Consider the following 8,700-nt stretch of genomic DNA (forward strand, 5'->3'; position numbering starts at 1 on the left):
AGGAGGTAAGACAGGTAGACCAGAAGGGGAGATGCCTGCAGTGTCTCAGAAGGCTGGATTCCCTGAAAGGTTCTGGGGGAACAGAGCAGAGAGGGGTTGGCGATGGGCCTGGACAGTTTTCAAACGGGAGCTGAAGATTCCAATTGGTTTGTCAGTTCTCTCCAAAAACTCGAAGGATTCCAAAGGAACTGACTGAGATGCCAGGAAAGCCAGACTAAACATCTAATGAAGTGGGTATATTAGAAGTGAGGGGCAACAGAAAAAAGAGATAGAGGCCTTACCAAAAAAGAGAGGCAAAGAGAGGTGCAGCGGTGTAAAAAGGAACCTTCAGGGGACTCTTGAAAGATGTGCTGGGAGCAGGCAATTATTTATTTTAAGACCTCAGCGATGTCACTGAGGATGTGATAAGTGCAGAGAGAAGGGAACATTTTCCCTCAACATTACTCTTTAATTCTTTATTCCATAGACTCAAAGTTAATTGACTTTCCCCTGGCTTCATGGCCCTGGGCCTCAATTTTCTCATCTATAAAACAACGGATTTGGACTAGATGTTTTCGAAGGTCTCTGCCCGATGCTATTCTCTGTAACTCAGCCTTATGAACCAGGGTATCTGGGAGAAAACATCTATGAGCTTTCACACCAGGTTTCCCCCTTCTTTCTCCTCCACTCATTTATCAATGCAGTGTTGCACCTGCACCATTCAGAGAGCTGTCCCAACTTTCACTGATGACAAGGAGTATGGCTCAGTTAGGACAAACGACTGGTCCTTCTGCCCTGGAGTAAAGAAAGGAGGGACCGAGAAGGCCGTATGATTTACACTTTAGGTTTCCAAGGAGAGGATATTCTAGAATTTTCTACTTCAAATTTCATCCACTTAAAAAAAAAATGTAGATTCCTTTGAAAGGTTCCAAATAGTTGAACTGACTAAAGGGTCAAGAGTCTAAAATGGCTTGTCCTATTTGGAGTAAAATGTATTTCATTTCATCATAGAAACTGGATCTGCTTTTTCTGTGGAAATTCAGCACACTGGCCATGCTCTGTCCTGTCTGCCTGCCTCATGCCATTCTGCCTGCCTGCTTCAGAGCAGCAATTTCTGGGGTTAAACACTGAAGCTTAATAAGTGTGTGCTCAAGAGTGGGGTGTTCAATGATGCAGGACCCCTCTATACCACAACCACCCCCTCCGCGCCTCCCCCCACCCCACCCGGCCGCCTCCACCAAAGACAACAATAGCCAGTTTAAACGGTAGTGTCTTCTCAAGAGTTTCATTCTTAATTTTTTCAATGTGAAATTCCTTTAAATTGAAAAATTCAATATGTAGAAATACAGTTTCCCTGGGTCCTCTTGTCTCCAAGTGAGATGTGACAGATAGTATACACTTTTTTTTCTACACCCACTAGCATTTCCACTTCATTTTGATCTCCAAAATATGGACAGGAGGGCAACTCTAGAAAAATGTATTCTCATTCTGGCATCTCCTTGCAGTGCTGAGCACCCACAGAGAGCATCACCATTTCCTGCACCCTTCCCCAGTTCCCCAGACCCCCTGATTTCCACAGAGGGTTTGACCTTGCAAAGACCCTTCTTCAGCATCTGGGCAAGGAACAATCCATTTTAACTCAAAACACAGAACGACCTTTTCTCCTTTAAAGAAACACTACCAAAGGTAAAACATTTGGTTTTATATTTTTTCAACCCTGCATTCTGGAATGCAAATACAGCATGCAAAGGCAGGTAACTAGTTTGGATCTGTCAGTCCCCATTCAAAGGCTCTGAGTCTCATACTCTGTTCAAAATAGACCGGGCTGACCGGGTGGTTGAACATCTTTCCTCTTTCTGCCCATTCACCATCGTGACGGAAAATCAAAACCGAAAAATTATCTTCTCATTTCTAAACACTAACAGAGAAATGAGCTGATTTTGCGCCTAGCCCTGTGGTTCTAAACATCCCACTTTGGAAACCAATCTTGGTCTCCACATCATCTCGTCCACTCAGTTTTACTTAACAAACACGTTCGCTCCTCTTCCACGGTGAGAAAAATGGTGCACCAGCCCCACGGATGACAGGTTGGTACTTGACTGCAACCGCTCAATAGTTTTATCAGCAACCGGAAAACTTCACAATCGGTCCATTAGCTACTTAAATCTGTGTAAGGAAATCTGCCTATATATAGACACACTTAAAAAGCACCTCAGTTTCACCTGTCTTAAATCTAGCCTAAGGCAATTCCCCAAACACGCCGCCTGTAAACACTCCCCCTTCCCCCACCCCCCATTATTCCAAAGGGTCCCCCATGGACTAACAGTATACGTTTAGCATTAACCAAAGCTATTGTCACACCATGCATTTAGACGTATCTATGCAAAGCCAAGTAGGTGACAATAACCAAAGCGTCTCCCAGACAATTGGCTGCACTACACATGCACAAATGCAACGAAGATTGTATTTTCCACTTACAGTTATAGCGCTGCTCACGGTCACTTAACGAAAATGATAAAACTCAACAGTTCTCTATAAATAAATGTATGTATATATATTTAATTCGGATGAACGGTTAAGCCGTCTCTGGGTATGGTTCTCTTGCTCTCTCTCTCTTTTTTTTTTTTTTCCAGTGGAGCTCTGGGCTGCTTAAATCCCTCCTGGATCGCGCCTTGCAAGCCCAGTCGCCGCCGCAACACGCTCCGGTAGGTCTCTGCTGCAGATTGGGAATCCCATAGAAAACCTAGGGTCCCTGGAGCAGGATGCGCAGGCGCGCGAGCCGCCGCCTCTCCAGGCACCCCCTCCCCTTTCCCCTCCTCCCTCCTCCCTCCTCCCTCCTCCTCTGGCTCCGCAGCCCAGCTCAGAGGGAGCTAGGGCCGGTGACCAAAAGCAGCCGGCATTGGCGCATGCTCAGTTGGAGAGGCTCGGAGTTGCCGCGAGTGGATTCCGTGTCTCCAGATTTTAGCAGAAACTCGGAAGGAAAGTAGATAGGAAAAGGGAGCCTGGCCACTGGCGCAGCCCTTCACCTGGACTGGCTGAGCGAGTTGGCCTCACCACGCCCTCGCGTTTAACCAGCCAAATCTGGTGGTGAAGGCTGAGGTCAGAAATGGGACACGTGGAGCCTGCTTCCCGCCACCCTCAGGCCCGGAGGGCCCCCGGCCCACTCTTTGTCAGGCTTGTAAGGTGAAGGAGAAAACTGCAGAAATCTCTTGCTCCGAAGGAAACGTGCCCAGCAAGCTGTGAGCTTGTCTCCATGGCTCATTCTGAAGAAAGCCCTTATGGTTGGCACTTTGCATGGGCCATTTCTTCCGCGGGTCTTATACTGAGAGCACTGGGAGCCAGGCATTCTAAAAGCCTTCTACTCAGATGATCGTGGTCCCCAATGGCCTTGGAGAAGCTGTGTGTTGAAGGGAGGGGGTGCTGAAGCTCTCATCCTGATCCTGGGTGACCTTGGGCCAATCATGCTAATCATCAACCAGCATTTACCAATAAGTGCTTTCTTTGTGCACTAAATACATTTTATTGAATATGCTTTGGGTGGGGTTGCGGTGGGCAGTGAAGGGCAGTCAGTGAGCCCTCGTGGGAATCCAGGGTTGAGGGATTGGACTAAGCCATTTTATAAAGCCCCCTTCTGTGTCTTTGAAGGACACGTACATTTGCCAGCCCTCCCCGGATCCTGACTGTCCTAGCCAAAGCCTAGAAGGCTTGGCAAGGAGTAGTGCCCAGTAAATGTTTGGTCGTTTCTCTACCAGACATGCAAGGTGAAGTCTCAAATGTTCTCAACCCAATTAATTTCCTAAAGTGTGTTGTTTGTACTTTTGCTTGCTGCTGCTACTAAGTCGCTTCAGTCGTGTCCAACTCTGTGCAACCCCATAGATGGCAGGCCACAAGGCTCCCCTGTCCCTGGGATTCTCTAGGCGATAATACTGGAGTGGATTGCCATTTCCTTTTCCAATGCATGAAAGTGAAAAGTGAAAGTGAAGTTGCTCAATTGTGTCCGACTCCTAGAGACCCCATGGATTGCAGCCTACCAGGCTCCTCCCTCCATGGGATTTTCCAGGCAAAAGTACAGGAGTGGGTTGCCATTGCCTTCTCTGGTACTTTTGCTTATTCAACAATTATTCATTGACCACCTGCCCACTGACTTGAGGCACTTTTCAATGCCTTGGTGGTAAAGGCAGCGAACAAAATCCCTCTTGAGGTTTTCATTCAGATGGGAGTTTTCAAAAGAGGGACATTCTGCAGGGGCAGTGAAGATGGGGGCTTCCTAAATGGCTCAGTAGTAAAGAACCCACCTGCCATTGCAAGAGACGCAGGTGTGATCCCTGGGTGGGGAAGATCCCCGGGAGGAGGAAATGGCAACCCATTGCAGTACTCCTGCTGGCAAGATTCCATGGACAGAGAAGCCTGGCGGGCTACAGTCCATGGGGTAACAAAGATACTCTTTGTTACCCAGTGTTGATGGACTTTCTTTTTAAGCAGAGAATTTTACAACTTGCAAAGTGCCTTCAAACACCTTATCACATCCAGGAAGCTGATTCACTTTGCGGTACAGCAACTTTTTTTTTTTTTAACCTGCAGTTAACCTTTCTGATCTGAGGACATTAAGAGTATCTCTTTGGGCAAAAGAGCTGGAGATAGACAAATCTCCATTGCTAGGAGGGTGCCTACTCCTGACTGCTAGTAGGGGGCGCCCAGCTTGGAAGACCTTGAGGCTACTTAAGCAAAGATCAAGAGAAACTCAAGTCTCTGGTTTTGGAAGGCCAGTGGTGGGTGAGGGCCCCAGGTGGTGACACCTAAGCCGCTGCCTCAAGCTCAAAGCCAACCTGGCCAGCCCAGAACTCAGGAACGCGCTCCGCTGGGCGGGAAGCCCTGGAAAGGCGGCACAGAGCAGAGGAGCGCTCCCGGGACTCCCTGAACTAGCCTTGGCGAAGCGCCCTCCCCGCGGGGCTCTTCCGCGGGGCGACGGAGACCGCGGAAACCCGGAGCGTGGATTAGCGCGGAGCAGGGAGCGCTGCCCCGGCGCGCTGCGGCAGCCGAGCAGGTTGTGGATCTGGCGGGCGCCAGCCCTGCGCTCCGGGGACGCAATGCGCACTGCGCAGCGGGGCTCGCCCGGTCGATTCTTTCTCCGGATGGGGTGGGGGCAAAAGTCACTTCCAGATAAGTCGCTTTTGTTGGCCAGGGACACAACATCCAAGAGCTTTCAAAGTGACTCCTCGTCTTTTGTCGATTTCTCTACTCAAGCATTTTACGCTGTGCTCTCTGATTTCTCTCTCGAGAACAGTCTCCGCACTGCAATCTGCATCAGCCGAAGGGGTCATGATGCCATTTCTTCGGAGAGATGTACCTGTTCATTTCCCCTGGAGGTCTCTTTCGTGGCTGTGTTAGGTTTTAGATGACTTACTGACAACTTGTGTGTCGGGTAAAGTGAACACTGAGACTTTAAACCGTGTTCTCTTGTAGGGGCGATTTGATTTAGAAGCGTGCGCTATTGTGAAGCTGCTTTGTCTCATTGGGCAAGCAGATTTTGTTGGTTCTGTTTGCACTGAGGCGTTGTTTGGCGATTTTTTTTTTAATCCTCAGTTATTGTGCACCTTTATCTTTTTAGTGTTTGTTGTTAAAATGTTTTGTGTGATGCCTTTTATATATGTAACACTAAGTCACATGTAGTCACATAGGAAAGATGATTCTAAAAACATCGAAGGAATATTATCATTTAAATTACAAAAAGCAATTCATTTCTATAGGATGGTAGAGTGAACTTTAAAAAAACGAGTGTGGTAAGAACACTAAACGTGGGAGCTCTGTGTTTCCTTCTTCGGTCATTTAAGAGAACAGAGATGCGCGGCCCTGGGACAGAGGGACTGGGATGCTGGGCCATGATGAGCGGAGAATGCCATCAGCCATAGCAGTTGCCCTATTACCTGAAGCCAAGTCCCTGACACTGCGGATCGCGGTGTCAGCTTTCACATCCTGGAGGTTTGGAAAGTGCTGCCTGCTAAGTCGCTTCAGTCTTGTGGGACTCTTTGAGACCCCATGGACTTTAGCCCGCCAGGCTTCTCTATGGGGATTCTCTAGGCAAGAATACTGGAGTGGGTTGCCGTGCCCTCCTCCAGGGGATATCCCCGACCCGGGGATCGAACCCCCATCTCTGAAGTCTCCTGCATTAGCAGGCGAATTCTTTACCATTAGCGCCACCTGAGAAGCCGGGAGGTTTGGGGAGGGGCTGTGTAAATCGGGGCTGGGGGAAGGGAGGGAGAAAGGTTCTTTAAGAAGAGGATTGTTTGTTTTTCGTCTGAAGGACGTGGTGGAACCCTCACTTGCCTGGAAACCCCTGAGAAGCCATTTTTCCCTTCCTCAGTTGCAAATAACATTCTTTTCTGAAGTAGCTTTACTTTCGCCTCACAAAATAAAACTAAGGACGATTTTCAGGTGTTCACAACTGATTTAATACTTAGTAAATTAATTTAATATTTCCATCCACTTTATTTGTGACATAGACAAACTGAAACCTGAGAATGGCAGTAAAAGTGCAAATTGCCAGTGATATAGCAGATCTCAGCTCATTGTAATATTATTTACCGGACATGCTCTGTATAAAATATATGAGCCAAAAAGGCTGGAACTGAAGACATGGGCGCATTTAGGAAACTGGAAGGAAAAGTGTTCAGAAGAGGACATTAAAAAATGAAAAGAGGCAGGAACTGGAAAAATGAATTTATACTCACTTAAATTCATAAAGAATAATGATAGTAATTTTTTTGTATGGTAAAATGTCTTTATTTTAAAAACCTAAGGGTATTAATCCTTACAGAAGGAAGACATTATGTAAAATAATTATGTTTAGGAAATGGCAATCCACCCCAGTGTTCTTGCTTGGAAAATCCAATGGATAGAGGAGCCTGGCAGGCTACATACAGTCCATGGGGCTGCACAGTTGGACACAACTGAGGAACTGAGAATACATACATCCTGATTTTTTAATGCTATTTTAAAAAACATGGATAGACCAACAAAATAACTTCCCTAAAGAAAAACAGAAAGCTATCACCTACAATAAAACTGCACAGTAGTTTTTGTGATACATAGTGTTTCACTCTTTATGTCTATACCCCTTCTAAATGCTTTTTTTCCCCCCTAAAATAAGTGGAAAAATATAAGATTACTCTCTGAAGGAGTAATTCCCATGCAAATAGAGGGAGTGTTCTATGCCCTCCTATATAGAAAAGGAATTAAAAGGCCTACATTTTTTAATGAACTCAGTTGGTCATTTCACCCATCCCACTACTGATTTATCTCTGTAATCCATGTTCGAATCTAAATTTAGAGAGATCATTCTTTGTTGTGTCACCAATTCCCCTTAAAATTTGAACTGCTGCTGCTGCTGCTGCTGCTAAGTTGCTTCAGTAGTGTCTGACTCTATGGGACCCCACAGACGGCAGCCCACCAGGCTCCTCCATCCCTGAGATTCTCCAGGCAAGAACACTGGAGTGGGGTGCCATTGCCTTCTCCGAAAATTTAAACAATCTGCAATAAAAATTTAAGTCCCTGCTGCGTGAATTATTGTCAATGTTTTGAGTTTCCAGAAGTTTCTTGGAATGTTAGAACTAGTTCTAGCAAGTGCAGGTGATCTTCAGCCTTAAGAATATAAAATGCTTTATTCCATTCTTTTCCATTCATCCCATGTATTCTACAGTTGGGCCTAACCTGTGGATTCATAGTGGTGCACTTAAGCTGGAAAATTTCACTGCTTTTAGTGACAACACAAAAGGAATGATGATAGCAGAATTAGACTATCTATGGCTTATATTCCTTTTCTTTAGTGGCTTTTTAGGTAGCCTTGTTTGCCAGGCTGTATGCTTTTTTAGTTGTGTAACTAGCCACTACAAATATTATTGTGGATTCATGTTCTGGAACTTTTGTACTTTGGATACCATCTGATCCTGAAAGATCTTCAAAAGCACTTCTTACCTGAAGCAGATATTAATGATTTGTTTTTCCCTTCAATCTCTATTTTCCTTACTATACTTCCTTTGAATTTTTTGCTTGAACACAACAAAGAAACCTAAGGGAAAAATAAGTATAATGAATTCTACATCCCCGCTGAGACAACCACAAGAAGCAAACCCACATTCTTTACCTAAGGATTTTCACAGTGGAGTTTACATTTTTACCTACTATCTGAAGGAGGAAAGAAACAGTTGGCACTCTCAGTTTTTTGTGTTCTTATCATATTCCCCCTTTAAAGTTCATGTTACCGTCCTGAGAAGGTTCAAGAAGAGAAAGAGTGACCACTGATGACTGTTGATTTTTTTCAGAATGTAGACTTAGCACTTGTACCATAGTCTCTAGGAGAGTGGATTGTTCTGATTGTTCAGAAGAAAGAAAATGCTTGAGTAACCCATGGTTGTGTTCAGAAATCCATGCAGTCTGAATTTCTTTTGATCTCATTCGTCATTCATTTATCAAACACCTATTGAGCACCTAGTTTGTTTCAGGCAGTGTGCTCAGCACTTTATATGCAACACTGTATTTAGTAACAAAGCTATTTACCTGTGAGATAGGTGCTATTAAAACCCATTTTCAAATCCTATTTCAAATCCTAAAAGATGATGCTGTGAAAGTGCTGCACTCAATGTGCCAGCAAATTTGGAAAACTCAGCAGTGGCCACAGGACTGGAAAAAGTCAGTTTTCATTTCAATCCCAAAGAAAGGCAGTGG

General features: G+C 45.4%; 1 protein-coding gene across 1 annotated transcript in view; it reads right to left on the bottom strand.

Moving 5' to 3' along the window:
• Window positions 1-2,490, bottom strand: part of VSNL1 (visinin like 1) — a 125,268-nt gene extending 122,778 nt beyond the window's left edge. The window contains exon 1 of the mRNA XM_052649145.1: window positions 2,458-2,490. The gene's annotated coding sequence lies outside the window, so the exon portion shown is untranslated. The remainder of the gene's footprint in view (window positions 1-2,457) is intronic.
• Window positions 2,491-8,700: the final 6,210 nt, after the last annotated feature.

The sequence above is a fragment of the Budorcas taxicolor genome, chromosome 11 (assembly GCF_023091745.1).
Source record: "Budorcas taxicolor isolate Tak-1 chromosome 11, Takin1.1, whole genome shotgun sequence".
In the NCBI taxonomy this organism is placed as follows: domain Eukaryota; kingdom Metazoa; phylum Chordata; class Mammalia; order Artiodactyla; family Bovidae; genus Budorcas; species Budorcas taxicolor.